Source organism: Bidens hawaiensis, unplaced genomic scaffold, assembly GCF_021521415.1.
Source record: "Bidens hawaiensis isolate Kalapana, Puna unplaced genomic scaffold, B.hawaiensis_p1.1 tig00031147_1, whole genome shotgun sequence".
Taxonomy (NCBI): domain Eukaryota; kingdom Viridiplantae; phylum Streptophyta; class Magnoliopsida; order Asterales; family Asteraceae; genus Bidens; species Bidens hawaiensis.
The window spans coordinates 23,926-48,866 of NW_027495233.1; the positions used below are offsets into that span (position 1 = coordinate 23,926).

At 34.1% G+C, this 24,941-nt stretch overlaps 1 pseudogene across 1 annotated transcript; it reads right to left on the bottom strand.

The window, feature by feature from the left end:
* Positions 1 to 15,191: 15,191 nt before the first annotated feature.
* Positions 15,192 to 19,411, bottom strand: LOC143581702 (nuclear/nucleolar GTPase 2-like; annotated as a pseudogene). The gene is made up of 10 exons (XR_013143873.1): positions 19,013 to 19,411; positions 18,815 to 18,944; positions 18,592 to 18,743; positions 18,444 to 18,545; positions 17,619 to 17,723; positions 17,371 to 17,499; positions 16,590 to 16,730; positions 16,401 to 16,505; positions 15,719 to 15,778; positions 15,192 to 15,554 (listed from the first exon to the last, which is right to left on the bottom strand). The product of XR_013143873.1 is annotated as a nuclear/nucleolar GTPase 2-like (transcript).
* Positions 19,412 to 24,941: the final 5,530 nt, after the last annotated feature.

A 24,941-nucleotide genomic window follows, 5' to 3' on the forward strand; every position in this document is an offset into this window, starting at 1 on the left:
ATCAAAATGATAACTCAAAACCTACGAAACTCAAAATATTCCCACTATTAACCCAGCACGACTGGAAGTAGGGCATCACCCTGATAGATCTACCAATATTTCTATGCTCTTATTAATTCGGTTAGCAGTTATTTAGTCAAACTGACTCATCCCACTTTAACACAGTTTGTAAAATAAAATGTGTTTAAAAATTTAAGAAAAATATGTTTTTCCCCCGAAAACATTTATAAATTATTTTCAAAAGAGGGGATTTAAGTGAAAATCACAGTTTTGAAGCGATTCCTATTATGTCCAAAGAAAATGTCATATTTATTATATAATCCATGTTAATATTATTTCAAAGTTTTAAAACGAACATCTGCGATTTCATTTAAAATATTTTTACCTTATGCATCGCGAGGAGAAGAGCCTGTGCTTGAATATTCGGTTATAGTTTAGAAATTTAAAATTTCTGTCTCTCTATAATGATTGGCTTTGATACCAACTTCTGTCACACCACAAAAACCATAATTTAAACAGAGGGAGACTTTAACTAAGTCATTCGGGTTGTGATAGACTCCGTTTAGCTAATCAAAACAAAGCAACTATTTTCAAATTAAAAGTTGGGCTTGTAAAAACGTTTGTCAATAGGAATGCTGGTGAGTTGTCGTTTAAAAATATTTTTATATAAAACCATGGTATAATAGTCTTCAACTATTACACCTCAAATCCTCACCGTTCAACGATGATGGCATCAGTTTTTATGAAAAAACAACATTTTATTTCTTAAACAAATCGTATTAGTTGTAAACGTGCAAAGAATACAATACATGTATGACTATCAAAATGATAACTCAAAACCTACGAAACTCAAAATATTCCCACTTTTAACCCAGCACGACTGGAAGTGGGGCATCACCCTGATAGATCTACCAATATTTCTATGCTCTTATTAATTCGGTTAACAGTTATTTAGTCAAACTGACTCATCCCACTTTAACGCAGTTTGTAAAATAAAATGTGTTTAAAAATTTAAGAAAAATATGTTTTTCCCCCGAAAACATTTATAAATTATTTTCAAAAGAGGGGATTTAAGTGAAACTCACAGTTTTGAAGCGATTCCTATTATGTCCAAAGAAAATGTCATATTTATTATATAATCCATGTTAATATTATTTCAAAGTTTTAAAACGAACATCTGCGATTTCATTTAAAATATTTTTACCTTATGCATCGCGAGGAGAAGAGCCTGTGCTTGAATATTTGGTTATAGTTTAGAAATTTAAAATTTCTGTCTCTCTATAATAATTGGCTTTGATACCAACTTCTGTCACACCCCAAAAACCATAATTTAAACAGAGGGAGACTTTAACTAAGTCATTCGGGTTGTGATAGACTCCGTTTAGCTAATCAAAACAAAGCAACTATTTTCAAATTAAAAGTTGGGCTTGTAAAAACGTTTGTCAATAGGAATGCTGGTGAGTTGTCGTTTAAAAATATTTTTATATAAAACCATGGTATAATAGTCTTCAACTATTACACCTCAAATCCTCACCGTTCAACGATGATGGCATCAGTTTTTATGAAAAAACAACATTTTATTTCTTAAACAAATCGTATTAGTTGTAAACGTGCAAAGAATACAATACATGTATGACTATCAAAATGATAACTCAAAACCTACGAAACTCAAAATATTCCCACTTTTAACCCAGCACGACTGGAAGTGGGGCATCACCCTGATAGATCTACCAATATTTCTATGCTCTTATTAATTCGGTTAACAGTTATTTAGTCAAACTGACTCATCCCACTTTAACGCAGTTTGTAAAATAAAATGTGTTTAAAAATTTAAGAAAAATATGTTTTTCCCCCGAAAACATTTATAAATTATTTTCAAAAGAGGGGATTTAAGTGAAACTCACAGTTTTGAAGCGATTCCTATTATGTCCAAAGAAAATGTCATATTTATTATATAATCCATGTTAATATTATTTCAAAGTTTTAAAACGAACATCTGCGATTTCATTTAAAATATTTTTACCTTATGCATCGCGAGGAGAAGAGCCTGTGCTTGAATATTCGGTTATAGTTTAGAAATTTAAAATTTCTGTCTCTCTATAATAATTGGCTTTGATACCAACTTCTGTCACACCCCAAAAACCATAATTTAAACAGAGGGAGACTTTAACTAAGTCATTCGGGTTGTGATAGACTCCGTTTAGCTAATCAAAACAAAGCAACTATTTTCAAATTAAAAGTTGGGCTTGTAAAAACGTTTGTCAATAGGAATGCTGGTGAGTTGTCGTTTAAAAATATTTTTATATAAAACCATGGTATAATAGTCTTCAACTATTACACCTCAAATCCTCACCGTTCAACGATGATGGCATCAGTTTTTATGAAAAAACAACATTTTATTTCTTAAACAAATCGTATTAGTTGTAAACGTGCAAAGAATACAATACATGTATGACTATCAAAATGATAACTCAAAACCTACGAAACTCAAAATATTCCCACTTTTAACCCAGCACGACTGGAAGTGGGGCATCACCCTAATAGATCTACCAATATTTCTATGCTCTTATTAATTCGGTTAACAGTTATTTAGTCAAACTGACTCATCCCACTTTAACGCAGTTTGTAAAATAAAATGTGTTTAAAAATTTAAGAAAAATATGTTTTTCCCCCGAAAACATTTATAAATTATTTTCAAAAGAGGGGATTTAAGTGAAACTCACAGTTTTGAAGCGATTCCTATTATGTCCAAAGAAAATGTCATATTTATTATATAATCCATGTTAATATTATTTCAAAGTTTTAAAACGAACATCTGCGATTTCATTTAAAATATTTTAACCTTATGCATCGCGAGGAGAAGAGCCTGTGCTTGAATATTCGGTTATAGTTTAGAAATTTAAAATTTCTGTCTCCCTATAATAATTGGCTTTGATACCAACTTCTGTCACACCCCAAAAACCATAATTTAAACAGAGGGAGACTTTAACTAAGTCATTCGGGTTGTGATAGACTCCGTTTAGCTAATCAAAACAAAGCAACTATTTTCAAATTAAAAGTTGGGCTTGTAAAAACGTTTGTCAATAGGAATGCTGGTGAGTTGTCGTTTAAAAATATTTTTATATAAAACCATGGTATAATAGTCTTCAACTATTACACCTCAAATCCTCACCGTTCAACGATGATGGCATCAGTTTTTATGAAAAAACAACATTTTATTTCTTAAACAAATCGTATTAGTTGTAAACGTGCAAAGAATACAATACATGTATGACTATCAAAATGATAACTCAAAACCTACGAAACTCAAAATATTCCCACTTTTAACCCAGCACGACTGGAAGTGGGGCATCACCCTGATAGATCTACCAATATTTCTATGCTCTTATTAATTCGGTTAACAGTTATTTAGTCAAACTGACTCATCCCACTTTAACGCAGTTTGTAAAATAAAATGTGTTTAAAAATTTAAGAAAAATATGTTTTTCCCCCGAAAACATTTATAAATTATTTTCAAAAGAGGGGATTTAAGTGAAACTCACAGTTTTGAAGCGATTCCTATTATGTCCAAAGAAAATGTCATATTTATTATATAATCCATGTTAATATTATTTCAAAGTTTTAAAACGAACATCTGCGATTTCATTTAAAATATTTTTACCTTATGCATCGCGAGGAGAAGAGCCTGTGCTTGAATATTCGGTTATAGTTTAGAAATTTAAAATTTCTGTCTCTCTATAATAATTGGCTTTGATACCAACTTCTGTCACACCCCAAAAACCATAATTTAAACAGAGGGAGACTTTAACTAAGTCATTCGGGTTGTGATAGACTCCGTTTAGCTAATCAAAACAAAGCAACTATTTTCAAATTAAAAGTTGGGCTTGTAAAAACGTTTGTCAATAGGAATGCTGGTGAGTTGTCGTTTAAAAATATTTTTATATAAAACCATGGTATAATAGTCTTCAACTATTACACCTCAAATCCTCACCGTTCAACGATGATGGCATCAGTTTTTATGAAAAAACAACATTTTATTTCTTAAACAAATCGTATTAGTTGTAAACGTGCAAAGAATACAATACATGTATGACTATCAAAATGATAACTCAAAACCTACGAAACTCAAAATATTCCCACTTTTAACCCAGCACGACTGGAAGTGGGGCATCACCCTAATAGATCTACCAATATTTCTATGCTCTTATTAATTCGGTTAACAGTTATTTAGTCAAACTGACTCATCCCACTTTAACGCAGTTTGTAAAATAAAATGTGTTTAAAAATTTAAGAAAAATATGTTTTTCCCCCGAAAACATTTATAAATTATTTTCAAAAGAGGGGATTTAAGTGAAACTCACAGTTTTGAAGCGATTCCTATTATGTCCAAAGAAAATGTCATATTTATTATATAATCCATGTTAATATTATTTCAAAGTTTTAAAACGAACATCTGCGATTTCATTTAAAATATTTTAACCTTATGCATCGCGAGGAGAAGAGCCTGTGCTTGAATATTCGGTTATAGTTTAGAAATTTAAAATTTCTGTCTCCCTATAATAATTGGCTTTGATACCAACTTCTGTCACACCCCAAAAACCATAATTTAAACAGAGGGAGACTTTAACTAAGTCATTCGGGTTGTGATAGACTCCGTTTAGCTAATCAAAACAAAGCAACTATTTTCAAATTAAAAGTTGGGCTTGTAAAAACGTTTGTCAATAGGAATGCTGGTGAGTTGTCGTTTAAAAATATTTTTATATAAAACCATGGTATAATAGTCTTCAACTATTACACCTCAAATCCTCACCGTTCAACGATGATGGCATTAGTTTTTATGAAAAACAACATTTTATTTCTTAAACAAATCGTATTAGTTGTAAACGTGCAAAGAATACAATACATGTATGACTATCAAAATGATAACTCAAAACCTACGAAACTCAAAATATTCCCACTTTTAACCCAGCACGACCCTGATAGATCTACCAATATTTCTATGCTCTTATTAATTCGGTTAACAGTTATTTAGTCAAACTGACTCATCCCACTTTAACGCAGTTTGTAAATTAAAATGTGTTTAAAAATTTAAGAAAAATATGTTTTTCCCCCGAAAACATTTATAAATTATTTTCAAAAGAGGGGATTTAAGTGAAACTCACAGTTTTGAAGCGATTCCTATTATGTTCAAAGAAAATGTCATATTTGTTATATAATCCATGTTACTATTATTTCAAAGTTTTAAAACGAACATCTGCGATTTCATTTAAAATATCTAGGTTATCACACAAGCACACAAATTCTTAACTTATGTCCCTTTACTATTTTAACTAACAAGTTATACAACTATATATATACAAATATGTACATTTATACAACTATGCATCAAATAAACACATATCATATTACTAGTATTTATAATTCATTTCTATAAAAGTTAGGTTTTGGTTGATGGAATATTTTAAAATTATAAGTCTTATTCTTGTTATCATTATGGTGTCTAAATTGGTCGGTTTTGCCGGTTTCGCGTTTTAAAGGCGAATCGGTTGACTTTTCGTGGAAAAGTTTATATTTAAATTTTTGAAAACACTTTTTTTATAAAAATAGTTAAGTTTTAGAAGTTATTTTATAAAAATAATTTATTTTTCCTTTTAGTTATTTTTTTCTTAAACTAGCAAATTTTGACGTTTTCATGTTAGTTTTCGCAACACGAACCGTGTATAATCAAGGTTTACTATCTTGTCCTCCTTTTATACATTAACTTATGTTGTCTAAGTTTGTTATGACTTTAAGGGCCGTTCTAAAACAGTCCCTAAATGTCATTTCAGTTCGCGTTTAAAAGCCAATTTTTCCACCGTTAAAGTTGTTGACAAACAAACTAAGCCAAATGAATCCACACAAATCTTTTTATGCACCAATATGTTTATTCTAAGTTATAATTTATCTTTATTTCCTTATTTGAATACATAACACAAAATTACAAGTTTTCAATCAATTTAAGTTTTGAAGCTCATATCTTATTTCACTAAACATAGCAATACATAGATTATTAATTTAACATGAACAAATTATTATCATGCCACTTTAGAATTCAGATTATTACTGTATTCACTCTCATCACAACATTTTTAAAGATATCATGTATTCAATTAAAAGATTCTAGCATGAATGCCTAATCATGTGTGATGGTTCTTGTTTGACCAATTAATATGCAATTCCTTATCATTATCAATCATTTCATAAATGTATTTCATTCAAATGTATGCATTTTCAAGTATCATATAATTATTCAATCAACTATATATTTTCTAAGTGTTTAAAAATAAAGTTTTTATCTATAGTAAGTAAGTATCCATCATATATTTCTATAAAAATTCAATAAATACTAGCATGGTGTCTCCTATCATAATCATAATATATTCAAAAATTTCTCATGTTCATATATGTTAAACAGCTATGTCCAAATCAAAATCAAGTATGCAATTAGCAAAAAGTTTCCTTTATTAGTAATAATCAACCATCTAACTTTGAATGTTGTCTTAGAACTAGCAGGTTATGAAATTCTAGTTTGAAAAATGTCATCAATATCAATTTCAAGTTACATTAGCCTTTTTAACAAGCATCAATTTATCCAAAATACTCAAATAAATCCCCAAATTGCAAGTTCAATCTATGTACAATCATTTATCAGACCATCAAATAGTTCAAAGATTTAAGTCATCATCATCAATCTTCATCTAATTTCATTTGAACTCTATGAAATCAACTATTATCAATTATTCATATTTCATATTATGACTAATTCATGCATCCGTTTGAACATTAGTTAAATAAAATCCATTTTAACATCAAAACCCACTTAATTTTCAACATCAAAATAATCCATGTTCTTCCTAAATCTCCAAATCAAGTAAGATTATCATCAAATTCAAGTGTCATGATCAATTTTAACAATACAAATAAGCTTATTACTATAAGTTTATGCATGCATGAGTGTTCAACACTCCTCACATACATACATATACTCATGGCTCATTCACACACACAGATGCATTCACTAATTTTTGTTTGGAAAATTGGATTTTAATAATCCCTATTAAATGGTTTTGGCCGATAATAATCCCTATTCGTTTTATAGCCACTGGCGGTCCCAAATTCAAAAAAGTTGGCCCACAATGGTCTCCCGTTAAAAATGACCTAACGGCGTTATATTTTTTTCTAAATTTCAAACCAATGTTTTAGGGCTTTTGATCGTTAGGAGGATACGAGTTGATTGGTGTAAAACTTAGCTCGAAACAATGATCAAAACGACTCGATTTTGGTTAATTGTAAGTTCATACACCCGAATTGAAGCATTGTTTCGTTATTTTGAAGCACTATTTCAAACTCAGTTTTACACCAATCGACTCGTATCCTCCTAACGATCAAAAGCCCTAAAACATTGGTTTAAAATTCAGAAAAACTAGAACGTCGTTAAGTCATTTTTAACGGGGACCATTGGGAGCCAATTTTTTTTAATTTGGGACCGCCAGTGGCGATAAAACGAATAGGGATTATTATCGGCCAATACCATTTAATAGGGATTATTAAAATCCAATTTTCCTTTTTGTTTCTAAGGTTGATTCTAACCCATTTGTGTGAAACATTACTTAATCAAACTTGATTAACTGAAAATCAACTATATGTCTTACCTTGGATTTTGAAGAAACTAGGGAGATGATGAAAAGAGATCTTGTGGGTGGGTGTTTTGACGTTTTGCCTATCTTCCTAGCCTTGATTCTTGCTACTTTCAAGTTTAATCTTTCATAGTTGAGTGTGTGTTCTTGAATAATTATGAGTATAATTTGAAATGGTAATTATGAATGAGGATGGTGGTAATGGCGTGAGTTTTATGCAGAGAAAGCGGATGAGTAGGTATGTGATGTGTGTATGTAGTTTTTAAATATGTTGTGTGTTGGTGAACCCAACACATAAATCTAGCAAGTATTATTTGTTAATCAGTTTAGAAAGCTTCTTGGTTAGATTTTGATTGGAGAAGGGTGGAGGTGGGATATGTGAGGTGGCCGGCTAGGGAAGGGTGGGGAGTTGAAAGGGTTGGGGTTTTAAAACAAAGTTCCAAGTTTTGGTTTAACTTATTGCGGGTTTTAGATCATCAATCAGATCCCGTTTCTAGTGATTTTTGTCACGCTTTAAACGAAATCAAACTCCTGACAACATAATCTAAAGAAAATATTTTTCAGAAAATAGTTGGTGTTGGGTTCTTATAGTGTTCGCTACCGGCTATAGATTACTTATTTTCTAAAATCGCGATTCGAACCTTCTAAAAATAAGCTTATTTAATACACATATCGGCACTTAATTTCTCTCGTGTGTGTGAGTTAGCCCTATATTTAATACACATATTATTGTCTATATAGATACACATGTCATATGAGTGATTTGAGTATAACTAGTATATTTTATAATATCTAGAACTTGTTTGGCGTGTGCATGTCAAGATCCTAATACCACCACATGTATGGAGAATTAGGACTGTATAAACCCACATATATTGGCATTTACTTAAATAATACTCCATACCCTAGATTATCCCCTAGGAGCCAAGTTTGAGCATTTTCCCTTTCGTTTGTTAGACCCTACTTTACAAGCCTTGTTAGCCTTAGCCTTTATTTTAACCATGTGTGATGAAATACAGTATTCTAGAGTTGTATATAGTCAGTTGTAGAGCATAATACACAATGTATTTAGTCTCAAGTTTTCTATAAAAGCAATATTGAAAAAGAAAGAAAAAAATTTAGAAAATCAGAAAAGCTCAAAAAGTGTTAGTATTTAAAGTTAGGATTGGTTGTAAATAAAAGTCAGTTTATTAGTTTTGATTTTTTTTTAAATGTTGGAATAAACTACTTTCATCCACCATAAGTCACTATATAATTCCTATTTCATGCCCGAGTCCTAGCTATAGCAAAAGTCTAAATCCTAATCTTTATGCAACCGGTGGTTAATTGGTGGAGATATGATTGGCTTGCAAGCTTATTACTTTGCGTTCACACTTGGTATTGAGGGCAAAGAGATATTGGCACACTTTTGGTTGGTCCAGATATTAAACCAAGAAGAGCGATATATTTCTAAGGCGTGTGATCATGTGTGCCTTAACCGGAAACAAAGTACACTTGTTTGGGCGGTTCCATTGTTTTAGATACGACATTAAATTTGTTTTTCGGGTTATTAATCTTGACAGTATAAGTTTTGGGAATTGGTATGACTTTTGACCTTACTGGTATTAATGATAATAATTAATGAACCATCTATCGAGGTGTATGTGTTGCATGATAGTTTGCTTGAGGTCAAACAAATAATAAGTGTGGGGATGAGATGGTCGGGTATAATTCATGTATTTGAAAATATTAAGTAGTTAGTTTTAATTAAGTTATAGTGTGAACTTTGATACTTCAAGCGTGTTTCTATATTTTAGGTCGTTGAATGCTAACGATGCTTATTGAGGCGACATACGAGTTTGGATTGATGATTGGGATGAGCAGAAGTGATTTGCACGCGCTTCAATGCATAATACAAGTTGGATAGCCAAAATTCTTTGCCAAGAAAGCCCATCGCGCTACGCGACGAGCGGAAGAGTCCTCCTTCAAGCTAAGCGAAGGAACCAAATATGAAACCAGACTATTTTGTCCTTTGCGCTACGCGAAGGACTGGGATATAAGATCATTGCGCTAAGAGAAGAAGTGAAAATACGACAAATTAAACCTAAATTATATAAAATCACTTTTCAACCCCCATCGACATATCTCGAAGCGATTTTGCATCATCTTGGAGCTCCCGGTTCTTCAAATCAGTCCATGTTCTCGTCCATTCAACAGATAAGCGATCTAATCATCATGCAAAGGCAAGGCTAAACCCGTTATGTTCACTTTAGGTGTACGGTTTTTGTATGAAACTAAACATTAACTGTGTTTTTTTATCGTTATTGATTCGACTGAAGTTCGATTAATTTTATAGTTGATCTTTCTTTATAGTTGTGATTGTTTCAACAGTTGTTTATCCAGGACTAGGGTTTATCATCAATCGATAGGTTGTGTTCATCAACTGCTAGGATTATGTTATTATAGTCATTGAGTTGTGACCATTGATCATTAATTTACCTAAAATGTTATATTAACAAACTGGTAATTAGGTAGACCACGTTCAACTGTGCCAATTAATCGAATTAGGTTATGTGTATCATCACAATCAAACTATTGTGTCTAGTAATTGCTTATAAATCTTAACTGACGATTCATGTCTATGTGTTTATCCAATTGTTAGGATTCATAGTTTTTAGTGGATTGCATAACCTGAAGCCTGAAGTGTGTCACCCTTTCTTTGATTTGTTTACAAATCATAAAAGTAATCGTGTTGCTTTAAAATCATCTTTCAAAATTGCTTAACATCATTTGTCCGCCTAGTTAATTAGTTTTTAAGTCATGAGTCAAACTTACACTTTCCACTGATCCATGTGGAGACGATCTTAATTACCCGTACTAGTTATAGGTATTTAAGTGATTAAAATACTTATTTTTTATTAGAGCGCTACATCTACATCAGTATTCAAAGGTTCCTTGAAAGTGTGATTCGATCAAGGACAAATGTATGCTTAATCACACTCAAGCTAATCTATAAAACCCTATGTGACACGTATCACAACAATTGGCAAACTAATCGTTTTGATTGAAATAAACCTAAATTGTCGGAATGCTCAACAATACTAGACATCGAGATCATGAATCAATAATTACACATAGCTAAGTTCTAAAACATGAGAAATAGTGAAATATTACAACATTGTACATCCCGGGTGGTATGAATCGAGAAGATTAGCCGCTCATCGCCTTCATTAGATCTTCAATATATGACTAGAACTCGATAAACATCAGTTCGGTGCTGATTAGTGATGTGTCCTATCCCAAAAATCATCCTAAAACGTCCCAAAATGGTAAAGAGAAGTTAAAAACGAGTTAGGATTTATAATGCCCTTTTATACCTAAAAAAACTCGTAAGTTCGTGTCACATATCAGCACCCGGTGTAAGCTACGTCGAGCCTTTTTTTCCAACGACAAAACAAACTGTTTTAAGTATGCCTACACCCTTTATGTCAAGTCCTGGAGTAAGCTACGTCCGGCTCTAGGTAAACTACACTAGGACCCGAAATTCCATGTTTCCTTCTTGTCTGCAATCAAATCCTTGTATAACTCGCTTAGGCTCAATTCTCCACTCTGGTTAGATTTTGTTTACACTCCGATCTTCCCGAGATTTCATCACATGTTCGTACAAGTCCAAATTTAGCATATTTAACGTGTAATAGCCTGCAACATATAAAAACGTATAAGAACCATTGTTTTCATAGTAAACTAACTAAAAACTAATAAAATAATACAAATAATTACATGTTTTTTACCCCACTATAAGGGGGTGGTGTGATGTTGGCGATAGCGGCGTGATGGCACTTGTGGAGTGGTGGTTGTTGAGCCGTGGTCGGTTGGTTGCAACGGTGGTGAAGGTGACAAGTCGGTTATAGAAACAAATAATGGTCATGAGTTGCAATAACCCACTTGATCCTTTTTTAGTTAACAAATTTTATAAATTAATAGTTGTTTGTTTTAACTTGTGACTAATTTATGTAGACTCAAATTACCCTCTTGATTAATGTTAGATGATCCAACAAATACAATTTGTTTTTTCTCCTAGGTAACTATTTATTTTTTATTTTTTTGGAATTAGTCATGATTTCCACCTATATGTGTTATTGAAAGGTTGGACATGCACGCAAAGATCAGCCACAAACTATTCCACTCATTTTCAAAGGAATAAACTCACAATTATACAATTTTAGCATTTCATTACAAACTTATCTTCCATCTCTGCTTATTTTGCTTAGATAATCCTAAAATGGACGGGCGTGTTTATTTCACAGAATTTGTGGGAATTCAAAGAAATTGGAATTAAAATCTCATGATATGGCGCGTTCGTTTCGTTGGAATTGGAATCTTAATTCCATTTTGTTGTGTTCGGTTCAAAAATTAGAATTGGAATTGAAATTCAATTCCTTCAAATTCCTTTAAATAAAGGAATTTCAAATCCTTCCAAAATATAAAGGAATTCATTAGAATCTTTTCTCGAGTTTTTTTTTCAACGAGGAAATGAATAAAACATTTTTTTTTACTTTTTAATTTTTTTTATGTTTTGAGTTGTGAATTTTTTATCATTATTTTTAATATTTTTTTTTGACAGTTTTTTGATCTTAATAGAAAACACGTAAAAAATTCAAAATATAAATTAAAACAAAAAATTAAAAAAATTTAAAATGGTTCTGCCGTTATCCTCGTTAAAAGAAACCGATTTCAAATCATTTGTGGTGATAGATTACAATTCATTTGTCAAAAGAACATATCAAGAATGAAATCAGATTTCAATTCCTATTCGAATGTTCATATTCCAAGTCCAATTCTTTCAAATTCCAATACTATGCAAATTCTTATTCCAATTACATTCCATTTCATTCCATTCCATTCTGTGAAACGAACGCGCCCTAAAGTATTAAAGAGGTTATAAACTTTATATCTTGTGGCTGCATATACCATAATCTTGATGCACGTGTTGTGTTGATGAAGAGTAGCAACGTCGTGTTTAACTCTGTTTCGATAGCTTCAAGAGGGTGGTGGACTGGTACTTAAGGGCGTTTTAAAACCACTGAAATCGACAAAGCTGCTCAAGTAGAAGAAATTGGTCGATCGAGATCCAAATGTTCAGTTTTTGCAGTTTTACTGTTTGCCCATGTTTAAAACTTGGAACCTGCTATGTAAACAGATTTTATGTGCATTTGTATTCTTTTTCCATTTTTGGAATATGCTATGTGCATGTATCTAACCATTAATCGTTTTTATCATTTTCCAAATTTAACACAAGCTAATGACTACAAAATATAAACAAAAAATCGGTTCAAATTTTTAATACCAAACTATTAAACCACAAACCGGTTGGTGATCCGGACGACTAACCCAATCCACTCGCACAAACTGCTAGACTTATTACATCCAAATACTCGGTTTTTGTCAAATTAGTCTGATATGTTAAAATGCCGTTACCCTTTTAACCACAAAATTTGGAAATCCTAATACGAAAATTGGATATAAAATTAATATTGACCTAATGATCATCAGATCTGTTATGACAAAAAACAAAAATATATCTTTTATATGTGGTCTTAGTATTGAAATGCAACATTGATTAGTTTGGTGGTTTCAAAATTCATACAAACATGCAAAATGCATGATGAGAGTTTACGGCTAACTTCCAGACACAACACGAATGCATGTCATGTGTTTTAAGATTCATTCACACCTCAACTATACATATAAAAGCTTGATCTTGCATTATCAAAAACCAAGTAAAAATGGCTTCACCAAATAGCATTTGCATAGGTTTCTTGGTATTGATTCTCGGTCTTAGCCATGGCTCAAGGTTAGGATCTGCCCGTTCATCCGAATTCATGCTAACACAGTCTAAAATGCAACTTAGTGAAGAATCAAGCCAAGCCGCAAATGAGCCCATGCCACCAAATGATCTGTCGGATACTGAGCTTGAGCTGGTTGAAGAAAATAGTAGTGAACCGTTAGAAGTGGTTCATGGATCTACATCACCTGCACCTACAAGCCTTACCGATATTAATCAAATTGATTGTGGTCGTCCTTTTGGTCGGCTTCCGATTCCATGGGGGTTGGCACCATCCTACAATCCCCAACCTAACATTGGATGCCAACCAAACTACGTTCCTCAACCTAACACTGGATGCCAACCAAACTACGTACCTCAACCTAACACTGGATGCCAACCAAACTACGTTCCCTAACAAACCCTGAATGGAAACCAGCCTGGGTTCCCCAACCTAACCCTTCATGCCAACCAGCTTGGGTTCCCCAACCTAACCCTGATTGCCAACCACACTGGGCTTCCCAACCTAATTCTGCATGCCAACCAAACTGTGTTCCCCAAGGGGCATGCCAACCAAACTACGTTCTACAACCTAACCCTGCTTGCCATCCAAACTGCATTCCCCAAACTAACCCCGCATGTCAACCAGCTTGCGCTCCTAATTCATGGTACCCCCTGGATGTGAATCAGGCTCTGCTACCATGCCTAGTCCAGGGTGTTTAACTCCAGGATGCATACCATCTAACTCAGAGCCAGATTGGACTCCCCAGCCTAACCCAAACCCTGGGTGTGTTACCCCTGGATGTGCACCTTCTCATTTGGAGCCAGGATGGGCTCCTCAGCCCCAGCCTAACCATGGGTGTGTTACCCCCGGATGTGTACCATCTCATTTAGAGCCAGGATGGGCCCCCCAACCTAACCCTGGGTGTCTTACTCCAGGATGTGTACCATCTCATTTGGAACCGGGTTGCACTAACCCCGGGTGTCTTAGCCCTATACCACCTCTTTTGGAGCCAATCTATTCTCCAGCCTTGGAACTGAGCTACCCTCCACAATCGGAACCGTTCTATCCTCCCCAACAGGAACCATCAGATGCTTTTGGCACTCAGAGTAATGATGAGAGTCCGAAATCAAATGAGGTTGTGGTAGTAGCTACCATTAAAGTCAAAGAGGGTGCACTCGTTAATGAACAAGACTCATCAGATGTCATCACCCCAACCACTACCTAGTTCCTAAATCGGTTGATTCAATACTTTGTTCTTAGCTAGCTCTAAGAACCAATCAAGCTTAATTACAATATTTAATTTGTTCTTAGATAGCTAAGAACCAATCAACCTTAATTACTGTATTTAAGATACATGTAGTGTCTTGCTTATCTATAAATTATACTAAATAAACACATAACATTTCAGTCATCTATCTATGACTATGTGTTCTCACATGTAGTGTCTGGCTTTTCTTTACTGGCGATCAAACTAGTATCACCTTTTTATGAAAGAAGTGAGGATTCAAGTCATGTGTCAGAACAAAAAGTGTAGATTAAATAGGATGAGAGTGTTAGTTAACAATTTAAAATACGCTTTTTTAGTCTCTAGTCTCAACGGTTTCATTTTCTGTAACACTATTTATTTGTTCAATTAAATTAGTATGAAATGACCATAATATCACTCTACTTTTTACCTCTAAAACTTAATAAAAAAACATACAAACAATACATTAATTAAAGTTAAAAGGAAATGCATGTAATATCTTATTATCAAAATTAATAAAAACAGAAACAAAATCTATGATTCTTCTTCTTTAGCCTCTCCCTTTAACTCATTCTCAGTGAAAAGATCCTCTTGAACAGGAACATCCTTCAGCTGTTGTGATGAAACAATGTTTTTTATGCTTCTTTTTGCTGCCACTTCTTTATTCTCATCCACCACCACATCTTTCTCTTCCACACTAGCTTCAACTTCAGGCTCGGTTGCCACATCATCTTGCTTTGGGGGTGGAACAAAGAAGGGTATTTTACCCCTCTGCCAATCATGTAAAACCATCTTTGCCGCAGTCATTAGATCGGGTTCTCCTCCCTGAAAAACATGAGACATGTTTTAGTAAACACTCTTGATTCCGCATAAATGTCAACTTGTTATATTAATTATATATGATCATAAAAATTATATTTGACTCGCTGGGCTTATATGCTTTGACAATAGTATCTTGAAAATGAATAAAATTTGAAAAAAAATATTACCCTTAAAAGTTTGCCTGATATACACATGAAAATAGAGTTAAATTGTGATCAGCAGTTCACCTGAAATAAACAAGGCCTGTGAGCTACACGAGATTGCCTCACTAAATACTCGAATCGAGCCGAAACCTTTCAATAGAGCGGAGGCGAACTGATCAACGAGAAAGAGGCCCTAGCCTAAAACTAATTTCTTTTCGACAAACGAGCCCTAGCGGCCTAGCCCAAGCTTTTGTTATCAAGCTCACGCTGGCTGGCTGCCTAAATGAGCCTACTATAAATATAACTTCTATTTAACATACTTGATCTATATTTATATAACCTTAAAAAAAAGACTCGCGAGCCAAGCTGGAGCTTTAGAAAATATAAATAAAACTAAGCTTGAGCGCAACTGCGCGAGCCTAGTAGTAATTGTTTAATAAACAAGCCCGAGGTAGAGCTACCGTTATGAGCTGGCTTGTAAGCCTAAGCGATCCTATTATATATGTATACAAGCCGAGCTTGAGGAATAAAACTCGAAACAAGCCTAGCTTCAGCTCAATAAGTTAAATGATTTGAGCCTGATATTAAGAAATCTGCAGCCCAGGTCAACTCAGCCTCGTCTACACCTCTAGCAAAGCTCGGATCGCGACATATACACTTCAGATTGATTCGTTATTAACGATGTGAATATATTAATAAACAAAACATACCAATCTTTTATCTTGTATGCCCTTTCAAGGTGCTCTTTCTTGACACGTTTCAAGACTTCACCAATATGCTCGGTTGCATCATGCAAATTTGTGACTCACACCTGCAAAAATAATAACAAAATTTCAGAGGTAAGTATAAGAAAATGAACGAAAAGCATCTAAAAAGCCGTTTTTTTACAGCATACCACGCCCTTTAAAACAATATCAGTTTCGGTATCCCTGCTGCCATAAACAACACCAGGGCAATCAATCAAGAATATCTTCTTTGTAAGCGTTATGTATTGACAAACTTTAGTCTCTCCGGGAATCGGAGCCACCTTACACACCTTTTGTGAAACAAAAAATATGTTAGCAAATAAGTATATTTACAAGTTCATAATATAGTGTTTAATTGAGTACACAAAACCAAAACAGCCAAAACATAACCGCAATCACCGACCCAATTGAAAAAACAATTTGTTTAGCGTTTAAAAACATGATTTTTCGAAACGGTTTTGGTTTTGATATAACCAGAAACCAAAAGACTGAGCCGATCAGAATTAACCAAACCATAACTTCAAAATAAATCAAGAATATTAAATGAATAAATAAATTGTGTAGACCCAATGTTAAAGGCCCAATGTTAAATTGTGTAGATAAAACTGAGCCATTTTTTCAACTAAAAATTTTTCAAACCAAAATAATTAATAAAAAGAAAGCCAAACCCATTGTAAAAATTAAAACCAACGGTTTTCAAAAATCCAAAAATTTAATTTTGGTTTTCGGTTTGGTTTCAGCACAAAACTTTCAAACGCAAATAATAATACCGAAACTAAAGTAAAATATTGTAATAACGAAACCAAACTGTCTCCACAAAAAATCCTAAACTGACCCATATCATTTAGAAAACCAAGATAACATATTAACATAAGCATCAGATATTCCACCACATTGTGACCTCTATACAATAAAAAGTAAATAACTAACATTTTTAGTACGTAGCGTATTGATTACTGATGACTTGCCAACATTTGGATACCCAACAAATCCAACCGATATTGCTTGTTTGTCACTTTTTAAGCGTGAAAATTGTCGCAGAACTGACAGAAGAGAATTCTGCAAGCAACAAATCGAATTATTATCATGTGAATACTACAGCTAATAATGCTTACACACAAATGAGTAATAATAATATAAATAATACTTCAACAATAACCATAATGTAGAGGGTTTACCTTGCCATAAGATTTGGTAATACTTGCATGAAATGCTAGAGTAGGATATTCCCTAGATAGTACCCGCAACCATCCTTTCGTGACCCATGGTGGAGTCAAATCACACTACAAAAAGTCAACAAGAAAGGTCAATGATTGGGCCTAAATACGAACCAAACAAACACTAACAGAGCAGATTCGTGTTCATCGGTTTAACTTTAACCGAACAAACGATCAAACACAAAGTGGTGTTCTTGTTCGTTAAGAAAAAGGTGTTTGCGTTCGTTAATAAAATAAACAAACGGTTCCTGAATAAACATAATTGAACTTTGAAGTTAGAACATGGATAAATAAACATAACTGAACTAACACAACTTAAAAGTGAATGTCAATATCAATGTTTTGGGCCTAATAAGTTAATGAAACTAGACTAGATTATAATGGATCTAATAAACTTAGATGAATACATTAACAAATGTAAACAAACAAACGTGACCAAATTCAAATGAAAACAGTAAAAAAATATTCATTAAATAAAGAACAAATAAGGCATGTGTTGATGTTCGTTCATTTAACAAAACAAACAAAAAGAAATGAAAACCGTAAAAAAAAATTCATGAACATAGAAAACAGAAAAGACATGTGTTCATGTTTGTTCATTTACCTAAATGAAGAAAAAGCTTTTTTGTGTTCGTGCTTTTATTAAATAAGCAACCCTCCCGCCACATGGTTCACAGAATGTTCGGTTACAGATCTATCAAAGATCATTTGTAACTCACGGAAGTAGAGACAAATGAGAGATAAAATCATAAAACCTAAAGATGTACAAAAATTAATCATAGTTACCTTGTTTAGCAACAAAATCATGTGTTTGTGTTTGCAATGCTCCTTCAAATGTTTTTCAAGATGGTAGCATCTTGTGCCTTGTGGATCCCAAGCATCCAGTACCTATAATCAGAAACATAAGCCCAAAGGTAGTTAGCGCACTACGAACCTGAATAACAACATCAGAAGAGTCAATGACTTTGTAAAGCTCGCCCCATATACGTTTACTTTGACCCTTTTCAAACATTGTGTGGCGAACAAGGTCCCTAAATCCATCAACATTTTGATCATCAACACCACCACACTTTTCTTCAAATGCATCTACAAAGTTAGCACAGATGTTAGCGTATACTCCCAAGATAAAGTTAGAAAAGCTACAGGAGACTGATTACCATGAGAGCCATCAGCCCTCTTGACAAGTGACTCGTAATCAGCCGCCATTAATCTAGGGCATTTCCTCTTCCCCTTGGGTCCAAATGCATCAGCAAGTGACTCGGTATCAAGAAGATGAACTCTGGATTGCTGAGAAAACAACAAAAACAATAAAAATTAGAGTTAATACAAGTTGAAATCTTTGGGTAATGATTTACCTTTTGATGATCATTCAATAACGACATGGGCAGCTTCCTCTCCTTAAGAATAACATTGTAATTACTCGATAATCGAGTTTGCAGCTCTTCACGAAAGAACTCAAGCTCTTTCTGATTTACAACCCGAGTGTTACCGAACCATCGGCGATCAGGTTGAATACGAGTGCAAGGCAACTCCTTTGACTGCAAATCATATTTCAAAATCGTTCCTTTTGCGTCACGTTTCGGCCTCGTCTTGTACATCTTAAGGCGGCGGACAGTGGCGGCGGAACGCCCACTTCCGCCGCTTTTGTTCATGTTTCCGGCATCTCTGTTGACGTCCAGAGAGTGTTTTGGCTTTCCAGATACGTTCACTGACCTCTCTTTCTTCTTCACCATTTTTTGTTGATTCAAGAACAAAATAGGCCGACAACGGCAGAAAGAAAAGAAAACAATAATAATAAGGTTAGGGTTTTGATCTCAACTGAGTTATACAAATAGTCCCTGGACTATTAGTCTTTTTCTTTTTTTAATAACGAATTGCAGTTATCATGGTAGGGTATATAAACCCATCAACATCTTGTTATAAAAATATGATCGATACATCAATTATAGAAAGTTTTTTTAGTCTCTTGTTCTTCAATCCTCATATCAGATTATGATCATATTGAATTACCAACAGTGGTATCAGAGCATGTTTCAAATCTGGGAGAATAAGAAAGCATGGTAATAAAATCCATTCAAGAGAGAAGAAAGATCAATCGTATATGTGTATGTGTGTGCGTGTGCGTGTGCGTGTGCGTGTGCGTGTGTTAGGATCATAGATCTAATAATCTAAGCTACTTGAACACAAATCACAATCAATGAAACAGTAAACAACTGATATAATCTTTTGAATGGATTAGTATCACATTATTTGAAATCATATTTGAATTATAACTTCAATTAGTCTATGAAATAAAAAATTTAATCAACAGAATTCATTAAGGTTAATGGTGTTTATATTGTGAAAATGAGCCTTAAACCTGACAAAAACATGAAATATTTGGAATTCTACTCTCTAGGCGCCGCGTAACCAGGATTAGAAAGTTGGTCGCGCGACGCGGCGTACTCTTAAGGGTCGGCTTCGGCCGGTCCGACCATCTATTAATCTGGTTCCTTCTTGATATATTCCGGCTTCTTGTTTAAGCTTATTTTGACTCATTTTTTTTGCCTTTTTCAACCACGTTCAACTTCCGGTACCTACAAAACACAAATATGTTAGTAGTATACAAGTCTTAACTAAAAACGGTCAAAAACTTATAAAATAATACAATAAAAATACAAGGGAAATGTATATAAATATCAATATATCAGTGTCATTCGTTTTGTTAACTAACGAATGACCCTTATTCGTTAAAAATCATAACTAATGTGTACATTCGTTATCAACAGTAACAGGAATGAGAAACTCATTCGTTACTGGATAACTGAATGGGTATAAACGAATGGACACTTTGACTAGAAAATGTCAAAGTCAAAATTACAATGAACAATGAAAGCAAAACATGCAATTTGAATTCCTAAATCATTCATAACATCATGATACTTTAAAACGTGTTTCATTTACATCGATGATACATCGATAGAAAATGCTAATAAACTAATTGATTATAATGATTGATTTTAGGGTTCAATTGGTTCAATACAAGTATGTAAAGGTTTTGTTCGTTTAAGCCCTTGAAACTAAATGAAAAACATATATTTAGAGTACCATTGTACTTGTATTTACCTTATGTATCAATTTTGATGATCAATTACACCTAAAAACACACTTATGATTCCCGGATAATTTTTCAACAACTTCTCTCTATATTTGCTTGTATCGAGGGTAATAATGGTGAACGAATGAATGGCCATTCGTTGTATTGAGGTTCATATAGTCTAGACCTTTTGCTATGTTTCCCAATACAACGAATGATCTCATTCGTTATAATACATTTAACGAATGACCCTTCATTCGTTAAAATTGTCAGGTCCCCGATTTCAGGTAGATCTTACTCAAATCAAGTCATAACTCACACAAATAAATGTGTCGACAAGGGAGTTAATGACGGGTTGCTATATTTAGAAATATTACTGTTTATTAAAGGTGGAATCAATAATAAACAGGGTAGTTGCTAACAATAATCAAAGGTAACTAACACACACAAGATTCACTCAAAAGATTTTCATTCATATATTGTTCATCATACAAATGATAATCGATTTAGGGTTTCTTGATAGGAAAGTTATATCCGGACGATTCTAAGACAGCCGTCACACTCACAAATATTCTCTCTGAATTAAATGAGCATGTCTGTCTTAGGAGGCGTGCCCTAAATTATTCCTTTTATAGGCCTGACACCTCCTTTTACAGTTGTCATTTCTTCTAGAAACCCTAAATGCTAAAACATATTCAAATTACATATTCAAAATTATTCTAAGTGTAAAACAAGTCTTCCGGGTAGGCTTTGCAACAATATTCATTTTCCGAGTAGACTCTATGCTCTGCCTTCCTTCAGCACTTGGTAACATAGATGTATGCCCGGGATCAGTTTCCGGGTAGATTTTACTTGAAGAGTATTTTACCAAGTAAAATACTCACCGGGTAGATTTCAATCTTCTTGACTTTGCCAGACTTTGCACGACAAACCCTTAGGAGCAACCTTGTTCTTCAATGGTCCCTTCAACTCTTTACTAGAGAATAGCTTATTAGCAAAGTGTGCTCGACAGCACTGTTGCTTGCTTGAGTTGAACTTTGCCTGATGTTACTTAGAGATATTCCACTAAAACATCAAGCCTACCTGGACCACTGTATTATTAAAGAATACCTTGCCCGGTCTTCCAATCACTTAGCTTCATGAGCTTGGTTAGCCAAAAGCTTACTCGGAAGTAAACCATACTTGGCTATGAAGAACAGACTTGCTTGATATAGTGATCCTTGCCCGGATTGGCATAAACGAGTGAACCTTACCCAAATACACTAATTTGCAAACCCTGCTCGGGTATCCACTAAAGAAGACTTCTTGAAGATAACCTTGCCCGATAGACAAAATATCATGCCCGGCTAAGTAAAAGCTTGCTCGGAGGTCTAAGGTGTACCCGGATCCATACTTAGCGAATTCTGAGGAGGTTGAGAAGATTCCAATCTTCCATATATCTCACTTAGGTCAAATCTTTGACTCAACAATCTCCCCCTAGATTGGAACACCTCAGCTGACCCAAACATTTCTATGGTTACTTACACTTAGTCAAAAATACACATCAAATTAAAGTCAAATTACATATTCATCAAATCATACACAAATTACATAATCAAAATTCTGTCTGAAGACATTACATAGCACAACAAATCTTGTCTTTTCCTTGCATTGTGTGCGGCTTGTCTTCTGTTGACCATTACTGATGTAGCTCTCAGCCTAAAGATATCAAGGATTTGGTAGTGGGTGTGACTTTCTGGTATGACCAAATCCCTTATATCCATCAGATCTTTATCATGCAAGTAAGTCAAGTCTTCATCTTTCTTGATTATCCCCAGTAATTTTCCATCAGAGTTTCTTAGCACATAATGACCAACATCTTCTTTGTATTCAATCTCAGTTATGATGCCATTTCTTTGAACTGTGTAGTTGGGGCATGTCATTCTTCTTTCAAGACTGATGCATGTGTTCATGTTTGACAAAGGATTCCTGTCTCTGACATTCATCTTGTAGTACCTTTCAGCACTGTCCATTCTCTTTAACTTTTCTGTCTTTCTTGATCTTTGAAGTTGGATTCTTCTCCAGCTTCTTTTCTCTTTTAGGAATGGGAATCCCTTGTTAGCTTCCTCTTTCAAAAATTTTGAGAGATCATTCATTTGTCTTCCAACCATCTTGTTTCTGTTTCTATAGTCATACAACCTTAGTGTGACCATTCTTTCTAGTTGTTCTTGAGAATATTCATAAAAGTCACCTCTCACAACTATGTCCCTCAGTTGTCTGCTTTCCATAATTACTTTCAAAGATTCAGTGACAGAATCATAGTAGAGTTCTCTTGGAAGATCCACATCTGATTGTGGTCTTGATGTTCTTTGGGGTTCAGTTCTACTTGATTCACCTCTGCTTGACGAGGCATGCATTCTTGAAACCGAGGGCCTGGTGGAATAGACTTCTTGGGTTTTCCAGGCCTCAAATTGAAAGTGTTAATATAGATTGACTGTACCATTTCAGGTGGAAGGTTGGCAAGCTCAACAAGGTCATGTCCTGCTTGTTCATTAAGGATCAACATCATTTTGTTTAACCCAGGATTGTTTGACAATCCTGCAGGTACAAACCTTCCAGCAACAAAGCTTCTAGGGTTCTCTCCTTCCCTTAGAGCTTTTCCCCAGTCAGCCTTTTGAATATAGAAAAGTTCTTTCAAGTTTTCCTTTTCCAAGGCATTAAAAGTGGTTTCATCCATTCCTCTCTGATTTATCATTATGCCCCTCAATATCTTAATCATTTCCTCATTTTCCCAAGAAACAATAGGTTCATCTTCAGGTTCAGGTTTGACTTCTTGTGGGGTTGGGGTTTCAACCGATCTGACTTGTTCTTTCAATTTCTCCCTTAAAGTTTGAATTCTTCTTTTCTTTGCATGAGGTTCATCAGATGGTTCAGACTGCTTAGTGGAGATATTTGGTTGTAACCTCTTCAACTTTTCTTTTCTCTTGAGTTTGTTGTATTGGTCCACCACTGATTCCATTGATAGATTTTCAACAATAACAGGCTTCAATCCCTTTTCCAAAAGGTATCCACACATACCTCCAAATTTCTTTTTCAGAGCTTCAGTCTTTTCAATCTTTTCATTTACCTTGACACACTTTTCTATCACCTTTGCTCTTTCGCTATTGTAAAGATCTTGAAGTTTGTCAAACTTGAAGTGTGTTAGATCTTTTTCTGAATTACCATGCCTTCTAAGATATTCTCTGTATTTCTGATCATCTCTGTTCTTTTGTTGCATAGCTCTTTTGATCTTGTCATTTTCTTCTTAAAGTCTCTTATTCAATTCATCATCATTCATTTAAGCAATACTTTCAAATTTCACACCAAGTGCCTTCAGCTTCACAATCAAAGGATTCTTCATTTTGGCATTTAACAGACTCTACTCAATGTTATCCCTTTGGTCATCAGTCATTGTCACATGTGGGGATTCAACATTAGCAGTCTTAGCACTTTTTCCTTGATCATCATCATGGTTATCATCAGATTCATCAGACTCATCCTCCTCCTCAGTTGAATCATTAACTGCATCTATTTTAGGCTCATCAGAAAGTGGATGATCTAGGTTTGGTTCACTTCTAATAGTCACATCAGGAACACCATGCAACTTTTCTCCTGGTTGCAAGGTTTGCAATGGGACTGCCCTGATTGGACTTGCATCATCATCAGGAGTTTCTACAAAACATTTGTTCTTATCATCCCACTTGCCTCTCTTTGCAGATCTTTCATATTCAGATTGCTCATTTGCCCTCTTTCTTCTCTCATAGATCTTAGCAAATCTGTTGACTTTCTCAGCAAATTGTTCATACAGATTAGAAAGTCTTTCTTTCTTTTGATGAATTGTTTCTGATTCTTGAGGTTGAGTCACATTTTCCCTTTCTGGCCAACTGTCAGTTGGGTTTTTCTTTAGATCTTCTCTCACTTGCTCAGCCCATTTTTTGGCAGCCATAGAAGCAATGGACTCACCAATCTCTTCTTCAACCATCATTTCAGTATTCAAATTGATTGGTTCAGCAGTTTCATTTGACTTCGTTTCTGGTTGACTTTGGGTTTGAAACATGCTAACCACCATAGCTAAGGAATTATCTGCTTCCTCAATTCTTCTCAATTTAATCAAATCCTCTATCACATCTTGATCATCAGCCTCAACTTCATTAATCACTTTAGCAATATTTGCCTGATTGATCAAGGAT